Here is a 15,209-nt window from a genome sequence, read left to right as displayed (position 1 = left end):
ACACTGGAGTGCTGGATTTTTTTGTTGTTTACCTTTACAAGGTCACAAGTAAAATATGCGACCCAACAAATATTCGACTCACATGGTCGTAAACTGCACTTTTGAATGCTGAAAATAGTGAAAGTACTGCACAACAAATTCAACATTCCGGGAATGTTGAATGTTTTTGAAACACCCAACATTTCCGGATGTCTCCAAACACCATCATGTAGGGGGGAAAGCCCCCCCTGCACCTCACCCCCTGCTACTTTAATATACTGACACCAAGATCACACTACAGTGTTGCAAGGGGTACATGTTCAGATCCCCACTATAGTGCGATCTGTAGTCAGAATGCCGAATTCCCATGAGCGAATGCACATCGGCATTCACTCAATTGTGAATTTGGTAATTTGGTGTTGTCATTATGAACTTTTAAAATCATCCTTTCACACGTCTGCCATAGATGTGGGCTTCAACCATATGAAGGCAAACCCTATATTGGTCTCATTCTGACTTTAAGGAAAACTCAGAAAAGGGTTTTCTGTTTTTTAGACTTGTGACTACGGCCACTAATAAGAGTTCTAATGGATTTTTATGATCAACCACAATATAACAGAACCAGCATATTATGTGCATAGTATTTATAAATTTAACAATTTGTTCTTTTTGATTTAGAGGTAGAAATGTAACAGACTGGATTTTTATTACAAGATAATGGCACACAGAGGTCATTCAAGTTAGCATACCATGTTTTGCAGATGTTCCTGAGAAATTTTTGTTTCATTCCCTTATTTTCCACATACACCAACCATAGTAATTAAAGTAGTCATTGCTTACTGAATAGAATAAAAAAATTTCTAGTCCTTGATAACATATACTATGATGGCTTAAGAAACGTTGCCTATCAGATTATATTTCTCAAAACTTCCAGAACAAATTAAGATTATGAAAACATCTTATCAACTGGACATATATGAGTTTATATATATTTGCTAGTGGTATTTCATGTGTATGACTTGTAAACTGTTTAACTGCTTCAGGCATCACTGGCCCTTTGATGGATGAAATTCCCCCACCCCTTTGAAAAGAAAAAGTGCATTTAACCCTCCACTCAATGCCACACTCAATATTTTTTCTAGGGCTTGTGAAAGTGACAATAAAATGTTCCTCAATACCAAACCTGTTAGAAAATTGTTTAACTTATCAGGTGATGAAAGTAAAGCTCTCCAAGGGTTGATTAACAATAAAGATATAAGAATTATGAAATCAGACAAAGGGGCAGGCATTGTCATAATGGACACCAAAGCTTATATATGTAAAATGAATGGATGAAGTCCTGGCAAATAAAGACCACTACAAAATATTCACCCCTGAAGAAATTTCACTTAGTTTTAACTATATTGACAAGTGCTTAGTTAACATGTTTAAAGAGGGTCTTATTACTGATTGGGAACTTGATTTTATGACAGTGGACTACCCCACTACAGGGAGACTGTTTGGTATTCTCAAAGCACACAACAATCCTCAGGATCCTCCTTGAAACAGATTGTAGCTTCTAAGTAAACAAAACTGAATAAATTTTAACCTTTTTTTTTCCAGAATCCTTTGGCACAAAATTATCCTTTTTACTTGAAGGAATCCTGGGAATTTTTATATGAACTATTTAAGTTCCCTATAGTGTCAGGCAATTGTACCTTGGTCACTTTGGATATAGTGGCTTTGTACATGAACATTCCTCATGAAAGAGGTTTAGACTTTGTTTCTGATTACCTTGCTAGACAGATACTCCTTCCCTCAGCATTATGGTGTAGACATCCTTAATTAAACCATTTTTTTGTCCTTTAACAACACCATTTAGCAGTAATTACAAGGGGTAGCAATGGGGACTAAGATGCCAGTAACATTTGCCAACCTGGTACTAAGTGAATGGGAAATCAATATTTTAATCCATTTGGAAGGTTTCCAGTTTATGTATTTGTATAAAAGATTTACTGATGATATCTTTTTCATGTGGTTGGGGGCTCCCAATGAACTAGTTTCTTTATTGGTTAAACTTAATGAAAGCATTGACCTCCTAGATTTTACTCTGCCCGAGAACAGAAACAAAGTGCATTTTCTGGACATTTCCCTTTCTTTTGACCCCCCACCAAGGAATTTATGTCTTTCATCCATATGAAGGATACACTTCATAAGAATTACCTTCAGTTTTATGAAAATAAATATAGTTAAAGGTCAATTTGCCCATTTGAGTAGGATCATTACTGATGACATTTTGTTTTTCAGGAATGCCACTATCATATGAAACTGTTTGCAGATAAACATTACACTTTTAAGCTGTTTTTAACTGTTTTAAGGAAGTGGCAGATTACAGGTACACCAAACACCCACCTATCCTTCAGTACAGGTTCAGTAGTGCTAAGAGCAATTTTTCAAATGAATGCATGAGATTTCCCATTCCTATTTCTTTAGACTCTGAAGGTATCAGGAGCATTATTTCCAAGAACTGGGGTATTATTAAAAGCAGTCAAGAGTTAGTTAAAGCTTTAGGGACTAGCCCTTCATTTTCATATAAGAAAATATGTTTTTAAAAGTCCCTTTTTAAGTCCAATCCTTCACAAAATATGTCGCCCCAGGTTAAGTCCCCCCAGGTAGGTATACCTGTGGAAGATGAGTTTGTTGCCAACATATTGTTCAAGAGGATACATTTCTATTCAGACCACTTAATTTTAGTTTTCATTTTGTAGAAAAGTTTGATTGTAATTCCACTAATGTTGTCTACTTAGGAGTGTGCTCTTCTTGTGACACCTTTTATGTGGGGAAGACCACTAGAAGACTCAGCAACAGGATTAAAGAATATTTTCAATCTATTAGAAAAAGTGAGTGTAAAAATGCTCTAGCCAAGTACATTAAAGACAGCACGCAATGCTTCATTTTTAAATTCATTATGATTGAAAATGTTTCCATTATTTTTGGTGACTGTAATTCATTACTAGAAGTAAAAGAACTCAAATGGCAAGTGAGACTTAGGGTGGACACGTCCCCTGGACTAAATGGAAATTTAAATGTAAATAGCATTCTTAGATGGAATAGATAATAAACAATGTCATTAATATGCTAATTAGCCTTGCCTGTTAGCAGTACTAATGCATAATTGTGTTCCATATTTCTGATGAAGTTTGATGTGAAACATTTTATGAATGAAAGGGCTCAAATTATATTTATGTCTTTAGTGATCACTTTAATTAAAGCTTTTTATTTGTCTTATTCTAAACTTAGTTATTCCAGTTTTCAGAAGGTAGTTTTTATTGTATATATGAGTATATGATTTGCCAACTGACTCAAACCACAAGCCGGTCTTGCTGCTCAATATGGTACAGCGAACTCTTGGATGCTGTTGTCCCTACTTCATTTTATTGTTACTTTTCTTATGTTAATCCCAGAAACTTAATTTTTTTCTGTTGTCTCATGATGTGTAATCCAATTTACTAATGTATTCCACTTTTCTCTGCCCTTTCTGTAAAATCATAGTTCTTCACATCAATTCTAAATCTTTTTCTAGTACCTATTTAATTTCCTTACCTACCTACAATTCATCCAGCTCTCCAGTCCTGTCAATCTTCTACTCACTGTTCTGCTTTGGTTTTAAACAAGAAACATCAGTCATGGCATAGGCAGTCATACATTTATATAAATGAAAACAAACCATATTGATATATTTTCAGTTGCAAACATTTTACATCTTTGAAAATCTATCCAGTCATAGTCAAACATTGAATAGCTCTTTGAAATCCTGCCTTCTTTTAAACTTCATTCCTCCTCCAAAACTTTATTCTGCATGTATTGTTGCGATAATTATAGTTTTTTCTATGCAATTTGCTCCTGCCCTTTATAAAGATCATATTTCCTGTTGGTTTTTTTTTTTGTTACTATATTAACTACTTGTACTATAGTTGGTTTATAAGTTCATAGATTAGTACTAGGCGAACTGCCCTTGTGGGCTATTTTAAGCCTACCCAATTACTACATGTAAGAATCAAACCCTGCAACTTGTGTCTGTCAGGTGAACACCTTAACCATTGCACCAACCTTCCACCCGATAAAGATGTGGATACCTCTAGATTAGAAACATCAACGCCATCACACATGCTAAGTTCCTTAGTCCACTGAGCCAAACAAGCTGTCTAAACCATGCTTCAAGCTCAGTAGAATGGCTACATGTCCCATTTTTTGGTTATAAAATATGTTAGAGTTTAGCTGACTCAGACTGGTAGATCTTCAAAAAGAACTTACTGAATAGTAAAGGTATTTGCCTTCAGTTCTAGTATGCATCTTGTGACAAAATAAAACATTATTGTTGCATTCATTTTACTGTAATTCTCTTGAACTATTATGTTCCTCCTGACATTTACTAATCTGCCTTATGCTATTGGTGATGTCCACATAGGTCTACTGAAAGAACAATTCAGTACACCATCTGTAGTACAGAAAGTGATTATACTGTAATGCTAAGACAACAGTGGGCAAACTGAAATGTGCTTGACATAGACATACGATTCCCCTGCTGACCTACTCCACTTAATTATACCCTAACACTGTGCCAGTCACCAGTTCAAAAAATGAAAGTACTTACTAGCTGTTTTGTTGATAAATGTTGGATCTCTCAGGAATCTAAATGCCTGCAGTTCCATTTGTAGAAAACTGAGTCCTCTCATCTTTGGTTTCTCTGTCTGTCCAGATGGTCTCCATTATGAAGAAGCCTGAATTTTGCACATTTGCACATTTATATTGTTTAGACTTTGATTACCATTTTCTAGTAATTCCCACCATAATTATACTCAGCAAGGCCTTACTATGTCTAAGTAATTCCAGTTATGTATCCTAGCTCAAAAAATCATTTCCTTAGTTATACCAATTTTGCTAAGCCAGTATTTCTGATAGTGTATTCTGCAGGGGATATTTAAAGTCTGCCAACTCATTAAACTCCAAAAATATGTTCCCACTTATCTCTTTCTTCACCATCATACCTGCAACATTTGATATCTACCTGAGGAAAAATTCTTTGCAATCTACATGGGGTTTAAAAATACCTATGCAAACACTTCAAGCAAAGATCCTAAATCTTCTAGACTTTGTTGCAAATGTGTGAGTCGTACCTATACCTCCCCATTGTTTCTTTGTGAATTGCTTACCAAATTATTCTTCCCAATCCTTTCCAACCTCCTCCGATTGATTCTTATAGTTATCATGTAATATTTTATATGCTGTACTAATTATTCATATTTTAACAGCTGCTTCTGTTCTAGATTCTACTAAAAACTCTAGCAGTGCTGGTCATTTGCTTAGGATCTTCCTATTTCCTTCTCTTTGCCTGTACTTTGATAGCAGTACTTGCTATGGAAGGCAGTCTCTATCCTGCAGTCCAAAAGTATTCTTGGCCTCTTCCTATTCTATTACCTTTACATCTCTACTAATTCATTCCCAATACCTTGGTTTCTTTGCCAGTTTTCTCCAGTAAGTTCTAGCTCCCTCTTGCTTCCTCTCTGTATGCCTAATTACAATCATCTGTAGTGGCAGAATCTCCATTCTTCATTTCCAGTTTGGCTTAGATCTTAAAATACTGTCTGCTACTTTAAAAATAGAATATTCTTTATGATTATTGTTATTCTTCTTAAGGATCTGCATCCAAAATCCCATCCCTCCTTATTTCTTGAGCACCCCCCCCCCATTTCACCATAATCTCTTTCCACTTTGAATTATAGCTTTCTGATTCTGCTAAGCATAGGAGCCTTAACTGGTTAGCTCTGATATGCCCCATCACGTTAGGTAATCCTAAACCACCATGTCCTACTGCAAGGATCAACTTATTCCACTTAACTTTTGTCCTTTCCCCTCCCAGATAAAATCTTTCAACTCTGCAGTAATTGCTATCTACAGCATCAACTCTGGCTGATAAAAATATGCTTGACCTGTGTAAAAACTAAAGGGACTACAAACATTTTCACTGTTTTATTATTGTGATCCATATCCATAGATCAGTGCTTCCAGTTTTTCAGTTTTTATATTAATTTGTATTAGGTCTCTTCTCATATATCCTTAGCTGCTGTAACAGAATCATTTTAACCCATTATCCCAAGTACTCCATTTTATCATGTCCCCATAAATCCGGGTATTGCTGAACCAATTCATGTGTGAGTAAATAGTTTACAGCTATTGCTTTGTTTTATTTTCATTAATTTTGTATCTCAAAAAGGCTTGAAACTGTCCCCGAATGTTCCATAACACTGAAATTGCCTTTTTTCGTTTTATTGGGTACAGAATAGTATCATCTGCAAATAAAGCCAACTTTTCTTGATTACAGTACCAAATCATATGCTTGAATTTCTGAGATCTTTATTTTCTTTTTCAGTGGTTCTAAATATAATGAATGTAACAAAGGGAAAAAAGGATACCACTGTCTGGTTCTTCTTTTCAAATAGAACTTTTGCAGAGAGGAACCCCTTCACTCTAATTTTTGCCTTCCATCTTATACATCCTCCTAATTAACCCTACTACTGTGTCAGGGAATGCAAATGCTTCCACTGCCATACTTATAAATTCCCAGCTTACCCTGTTGAATGCTTTCTCCATATCAAGACCCACCAATGACAGTGGCATTTTTTTACATTCTGCTTCCCTTTGGATCATCATTGTTCTATTAATATTGTCAAATGTTTGCTTCCCCTCCACAAAACCACATTGATCCATATCTATCAATTTTGGCATCATCTTTGCCATTGTTTTAGCCATTATAGACATAAACACTTTATAATCATGGTTTAGAATCAAAATGAGTCCATATGAAGCTAGATCTGATGGGCCGTTACCATATATAAGTATTGTAGTCACCACAGATATCTTCCAGGATGTTAGTACTTCTCCTTTTAAAATACTGTAAAACAAAACCTTCAGGATCATTATTACTTTCATCCCTCCTAGCTTTCAAACTTCCACAGGAATGCCATATATCCCTGGAGACTTTCCTGTAGATGGTTATGCATCACCATTTTTATCACATGTCCTCCTATCCTAACTGTTAATAATTGAGCATCATCTCCCTCTAACATTGGGATACTTAATTCTTCCAGAAACATTTCCATCTGTATTTTTCTGGATTTCTACATTTCACTGCTCAATACATATTTTCATGCATTTTCCAAGTTATTTGTATTACCTCTACAAGATCTCTGGTTATTTTCCTTGTTAAAAGCCCCCTAAGGTTGGCAGCAACCCTTTAAACTTTCTGTTGCCTGAGCAATTGTTCTAAAAGTTTCTGTGCCCTGGTGTTATTATCAAAAAACAGTCACTTAAGCTCATGCATATTACCCAGTTAGTTTCTTATTTGCATTTCTTATTTTATAATATTTATAATATATTCTTATTCTTATTTCTTTAGCACTCTGCAGTTACACCTCTTTTCCTTATGTGAGATTCCCCCTATTCTGCACTTTAACCTCTGTCACTCCCTCGAAATAATTATTGTTACTTCTTAACCATATCTCTTTTTATTTTGTTTCTATACTACTTTTAAACTCTATTTTCATTTTATCCAACTCCCTAGCTGTTTTTTATGAAGAAATTTCTATCTTCCCTAAAAACTCCCAAATAATTTCCATTGCATTCCTTTTTAAATCCTCTCTGTTTACCAGATAGGTAGGGAAGTACACCCCAGTTCATTACATTACCGTACATTTTTATTTTAGTTTAGTGGACCATAATCTAAAGTAGTTATTGGATGCTTAGAAAAACTTTAAAATAAATGCACATGTTCCTGTGAAATATATTTTCTGTCTAGCCTAGCCCAGTTTTTGTACCTTGGGGACTAATATATAAATGTTCTCAGACCTCCTACTATCTCTTCCCTACCCAATATTTTCATATATTTCTTCGAAAATTTACCCTCTCTTGATATATTTTCTATTCTAGACCCCAGATACATCTGCACTGTGACAAATCAAATTCCAACCTCACCTGTAAGTAATTTTCCCTTTTGAAAGCTGATTTCTTCCAGAAATTTCTTAAGCTCCTCTTATTAGGTGGAATATAAATGCACACCAGCGTAATCCTCCTCCTTTGCCAGTAGCCCCTTACTACTAAAAATTGAAGTGAACAAGTAGCATAACAAACTGCTACCAGAGTTTCCTTCTTAACTATTCCTCAGGGCCTCTTCCTTGGAACGCTGATGTCATGACTAGCATTTTAACATAAAGTACTTAACTTCAGGTAGTATGTTTATAACATTTTGATCAGTTAGCTTGCACTGAAGTCTGACCTTTCTTATTAGGTAAGGCAACATAATAGCATGTAAAGTACCTACTGATAGTCTTTGCATACATTGCAACACACTGGCCTGCTGAAAAGGGAAGTTGCATAGTTGTTTCACTGTTCTAGAGATGTTTTAGTTATGTCCCAATAACCGCACAGCTTTAGCAACAAAAGTGACAGCTGAAGCTTAATTAGGATGAGAGCTTTTGGCTTAAAGAACAGATTGCAAACTAAGTAGTAAATATTGGACTGCAAAGGTTGTGGAAAAAATAATTGTAACAATAAACTACTGGCATTGATTTACTTTTGAAATAACAAAAGTATGCTATTGCTTGTCTTGCTAGTTCATTTTTTTATCTAAAGTATGAATTCTAATACCATGCACATCTCTGTATTAGTTCCTCTTGTGTTTTTTATGTCATGTGGATGAATTTTGTATATGTAACCATGGAGTTTTCCTACCTGGCCCTCAAATGATAATGTACTACATTCAAACTAAACTTACCAGTCACCAAACAAAGTAAAATGAATAATAATAACAACAATACTATTACTACTTTTAACAATTATACTAAGTAAATATGGTAAAGACTATTAGTAGAACAGGAAGACTGTTTTATGAAACTGTCACTATATTACAATGAATCCTCTTTTATATTATCAAGCTATGGGAGGTATTCATTGTCATTAGATGAATGGGTAGAACGTTAGCCATGATGTCAGCACGAAGGAATGATTCAGAGAGGACATTTATGCTAATGCATAATGGCAGCAGATAAGCTGAATCAAAGGAAGTAATAATGAGATTCAAATGAGAAATTATACAAAACAACATGTCCTAATGATGCCCCTATCACCTATTTGCAATTTATATTCAAACTGTAACCCATTTCGGCACTGTTCATAGATTCTTTGTAAAAAGCAGAGGTGCCTCGATGAGAATGAGGGTACTCTTCAGTATGACCTAGCTAATGCATGCAGAATGTTTGTAGCCTGTTGCTGCATTCTACGTAACATAAGTATGCACCTGTCTGGTGGTGAAGTGACCCATGATGTCACTGCAGCTTCCAGTTCCAGTCCTGCAATTAGTAATGGTGGCCAGCCGGCAGCTGTTCTAAGGGATCCAGTGCGGCAGGCCCATGCTTGGCATGCAGCTGCACACATTAAGAGGTTGTGTCTAGTCCAGAACTATGGACCAGGACATTCAGGTTAGCATAATTGATGCATGCAGGGATTTATGCATTCTATGCTGTTTAGAACATGATTTACTGTCACTGTTTATCAGACATTCCCTCTAATATTTAAAATAATATTTTTTTATTTAAGAAAAAGTACTTGTATTATTGTTTATAAAAGTCATGCCTGAGTGTAGAATTACTCCTATTCAATAATGTTGTAAGACAACATAAAAGGAATAATTATATTTTTAACTGTTTTGGACAATATATTCCTAGGTGTTATTCTGAGGTATGGATGTACCGAATGCCCTCAAGTGGTACAATTAATAAATACTGAAATAACACTTTTTAACATGAGTTCTTACCTTGCAAATGAATGAAAATGCATCATTTTTTTTTATATTACACAATGTTTCCTCAGTTTGAACTATTTCTTTTATATTTCAATTGACTTAATGTTGCCTGCTAAGGTACTACACATCAGGTTATTTAATTTTGTCATACTCAATAATTTGTATCCTCCGAGACAAAAGAAAAATCATAATTTGTGCACAGTGGTGAGGGTGAAGTGGCAGCAGTGCTTGATTACATGGCAGAATATTCATTTTAATATTTTATTTTCATATTAGTTTAGACCTGAATATTTGTGTATTGCTACTTCTAAGTTGTAGGTAACTGCTAGCTATAGCAATGTTAATGAAAAGCGTATTAATGGTTTTAATCACTGCAGTCTTTTATGACATATAGCTTTATTTCCACAGCTCCATAAGGTTTTAAACAATACCAATCAGAGGAATGGAACACATACCGATGAAATGCGCCCTAAGTCCCCCACCCTTGTTTTTTACTTTGTTTAATAATTTATTTACCTTCAAATTAAACATTGATGTGTGCATGAAGATCACTTTGTAAATAATAGAAATGTCACACTTTAATCATAGTATGTCAAGGTCAGATGTGTCATATACATACACTAAAGATAGGCTAGGTGATAGTGCAAGTGACTTTAAAGTAGGGCTGTCATGAGAGCTGAATGGTGAGTTTGGTCCAATGTGGTAACATGTTTGAAGCAGCTGATCCTGCAGAAAATGATCTGACAGTGCAGTGAGACCATGACTGTCACCCTGAATCAAAGGTTTTTCTAGGTTAGATGAATGTTGATGTGGCTTGCTTGAATTCTGTTGTGCTTGTTCCCCCTACAAATTATAATACTTTCTTGAAAGGCACTTGTAGTCACATGTGATCTGCCTCAATGTGTCCACACAGTACCTTCTCCTCTTACCCTTCCAAGTTTGACTCCTACTTGAGTCTGGTTAGCCCTAACTCATCGTACAAATGGAGGTGGCTATAGTTGCTTGCTGTGCCACCATTATACACATCAGTGTGATCATGGCATTATCCCTGCTTTCTGCCCTTTCCATGGAGTGCTGGAAATCCTTTCATATAGTTAAATAGCAGCAAAAAATATAAGTTAAAAAACACAACAAACACCAGTGACTTAAAGCAGTCTTCAGTTCTACCTTTAATATTCACATAACATCTAGTACAGTGAGTAAGACAGTAAATTTCCCATTCCAGACTGTACAACAGTCTCCATTTAAACCATTTGAAGTTTCAAAACTTTGATCATACAGTCTTCACTATAAGAAATTCAAAGTTTTGAAACTTCGAGCTTTAAAAGTAGACCCATAGATATATATGTAGTGGATATACAAAGTTTGTACACCCCTGTTAAAATGCCAGGTTTTTGTGATATAAAAAAAAATGACACCATAATAAATTATTTCTAAACTTTTCCCACCTTTAATGTGACCTATAACCTGTACAATTCAATTGAAAAACAAACAAATCTGTTAGGGGAAAAAAGATAAAAAATAAGAAAATGTACAATACACTGGCTGAATAAGTGTGCACACCCTTAAACTAATACTTTGTTCTGTGTGCACACCCTTAAACTAATACTTTGTTGAAGCAAATCTGCCCCTCTTCTCCGCCCACCAACCTGACCAGGCTGTTCCCCCTCTTTTCACCAAAGTTTCCATCCTAAGGCCAAACATCATTCGGTGCACCCATTTTCTAAACTTCAGCTAGATCATAAGTACCAGCCCTCATCTGCAAAGAAACACAGCAGACTGTGCCTTTCTTAAGCATCCCTCATAGACAGTATCCAAAACCTAAACTATCCCCTAAAACACCTGCATACCTGCAATACCTGAAAAAAAAACACCCCACTATCCCAAACCAGTGTAACATCAACTGTGCTTCAATGAACCTGGATAAAGTAATATGTACCACACCCGATCAACAAAATTCATCACCTTCCACCTCAGTTTACTGCAAGGATTGCTCCTTCTAATTGCCCTCTACAACCTCACTGCATACCACTAAAATATCTCCTGCAATCAATGTATTCAGCTCTGCAATTACTTCAAGGGCATTATATAACCATGCAGAGTCAACTACATGCCCTCATGCCACATTGCAACCCCATGTATCACCCAGTCCAGTAATAACCATACGGGCTCTCAATGCCAAGGCAATAACAATTCTAAATGACTCCCCATCACTACCAACCAAATTAGTACCATTAAACTCCCATTGCTTAGCAATCCCGCCACCACAGTAATTATCTCTTACAAACCATAAAACAGCTCAGCAGTCATCATGGCATTCTAGCAACTCAACAAAACAAGCCATACTATTTCGTTATTAAACCCAGTTACATACCATCATACCAATGAGATCTCTAAAGCAGGTGCAATATCAATCCAGACATTAAACCAACTAACCTTTACCACATGATGAAACAATCATCATGGCATTGTTCAAACACCATCAGCCATGTAATTCCATATTGGCAACTGGAAACAAATCATAATCCCCCAACAACCCCAATGAACCTCCTACACCAGCTAACACAAACACCAAAAGTAAAATCAGTACTCCATGCCCTTCAATCATTCTCCCTCACACAAGCCACTGACTCAACCCTCCAGCTTATAAACCTTATCACATACATAGCCATGATGAACAGGCCAAACGACTGAAAGAAAACCCTTAGTCCCTCCTTGATGTTAACCCAATGTCCCCTAAAAGCAGACAAGGGCAAATGTCAACTAACCTTAACAGCAGCCCTATCATAGATCACAAACCTTCTTGTCATCCCTCCAACTATCCAATACGAGAGTAGCACCTAAGAACTATCCTTGATCTTGCTGGCCCTCACCATTCCATAATGACTAACCACAGCCATAACAAATACCACAAATACACCCCAAAACCCCACATCTATAAACATATAATCAAAATACAAATCCCTATAACCCACCCTATCCATATGCCGCAAGGGCATATCAAGGAAATAAGCCATAAGCAACAAAAAGTAAGTCAACTATTAACTTACCAAAGTAACCCACTCAAAATGGCCAAAATAAATATGTCCTACATCTGCAAAAAAATCACCACTGCCCCAACTGTAATGTGCCTTAATGACCATTGAATAAAATTACTTGCTACCCTATAGTTCCTCCAGCACTCAAAGCATCCACAAAACGAAAAATATTACCTTTAAAGTCCATTTCAATCAGGACATTGACTGTTACAATTGTACATTATCCTGTATCACAAATCAGACAAGGTCATAAAACATTGATACTTATTCTAGAGTAAACAAAAAGTTGGTTATACTTCACCATCCTGGACAGTCACGAGTATCTTCTTCTTCTGGATCACTGTGCTTGCTTTAACACCTATCCATTTCTGGTTACTCTCCCAATGACCCCACCGCTCAATCAACACCAAAGCATGATCATCTGTGAACTCACTGCATCTCGCCACTGGAACTCTGCACACCATCATCTACAAAGAAACAGATAAAAATAAACCCTCTAATAGGAACGAGAAAGCTCCACATTATACCCACCTATTCCAAACTACAGCCACAGTGTTCTAAGACCCCATCTGCAAGAAAGAAAAGGACATGTAAAACATCCAAAATACATAACACATTCCAAGACATCTTCAAGGACAACCTATCCTGCCAACCTGGGATGTGATGTACCACCGACATTCCATCTATGACAAAGCAACCATAACTGAAGCAATGCTTCCTATGACCCTATCAAATACGCAAGATAAATTTAACTACCAGTGAAATATATTAAGAGTAAACCCTACACCTGAAGGGACCTATCCCTATCCACAAGCCAGGTAACTTTACAACTCCAAATCACTAAAACTGTTGGAACATACTACACCTAAAGAAATCCCAATCCCTCAGCACCACACTCTCCAGGGATCTAAACCTTGTCATCACCATGAGCAAAACATGCTTGAGGGATAGGTTCCTGACCCAGAGACTCCACATACACTATAATAGACTGCCCATACATGTCAAGCAGAGAGCCTCTTTGGTCCTCTTCAAAGGAACTTTGATTGAATGGGAGATAGGACATTCACTCCGGAAATCATGTCAGTCGATCTGCTAGACAGGGGTCCAGGCAAGCAAATACTATGAAAGGTGAAGAAAATGGCCCCACCTAAAACCACAACTTCAGTGGAACCTCCCTTTCCACCAAACATACCAAGCGCTACTCTTATGGCTTATAAATTGCCAACACAACAGGATTTGCTTTAACATACCCCCTCTGAAAGATTCAAAGTCCGAAACTCAAATGTACTTCACTGCCCAGTGCCTATCTCTCAGCCTTCCATTTCCAAAATGAGAAACTAGTATTTGAATTGTGGAACAAATAGGAAAGAATGAGTAACCCATACTAACGGCTTCCTAACAACTCCAGCTAGGAAGGTTATAGGATGGTTAAAATTTGCTGGTTTTACTTCTAACAAGGATCTCTTAATGAATTAATACAAGCCGCACCAATCCCAAAGGTTTCTCATTTGTACCGTTGCTCCTACCCATCACACTGGCAACTTGCATACCCCCCCCCGTACTACCGCAGCCTTCAAAGAAATCAAATAATAAAATCTTGCATAGAAATTGCCATCATGTATATGTCCCTCTGAACAATGCTAAACAACCTACAACTGATGGACAAGATGCCATTACATGAGAAATCTCTTAACTTCTTTGAGTCCTTCAACATTCTTCCTATACACCAGTTCTTAGCAAAATTCTGCCATGACACACATCTCCACTGCACTCAGCACTACTAAATGAAACCTAATCAAATATAGTGAATTATCTAATTCCAGTCTGTGCACTATATACCTAGCTAGTAAACTGATAGATGAATTTCTCACAAAGGCAACCCATCCACAAGTGTGGGAAATGAAAACCAAGCTGAATTATAAGCACTCCCTGAAGAGGTTGCCCAAGACTTCTGAAAAAAACAGCATGGTACAATATGCCAATCTCCCACACTTTCCTTTGAACATTTGTAGGTAATCTGCCTTTCCCAGAAACAACATCCTGAAACCTGGAGACAACGCAGCTACTAGTAAATAAGATGTGCACATTTCTTTGTTGCGTATACAGAGCAGTCTGAACAGATAGACTGTCTTTCTGACCACCCACGTTTCAGTTAATAAAATCTGCAAGCAAAGTAGAAAATCTTTCTTTAATGTAATAACCAACCAAGAGAGGAGGATTTTGCTGTCAGGAAAAGAAACTTAAATCATCATCTCTATCCCAACGAACTGTCATAATATACATTACACATAGCAGACATAGTAAGCACTGATAAACCACTCAATTAGCCTCATTCATTGTCTGGTTCATTTCAAATT

This window comes from Protopterus annectens, chromosome 4.part1 (assembly GCF_019279795.1).
Source record: "Protopterus annectens isolate FY-2018-M chromosome 4.part1, PAN1.0, whole genome shotgun sequence".
NCBI classification, from domain to species: Eukaryota; Metazoa; Chordata; order Ceratodontiformes; family Protopteridae; genus Protopterus; species Protopterus annectens.
This window is presented reverse-complemented; position numbering follows the sequence as displayed.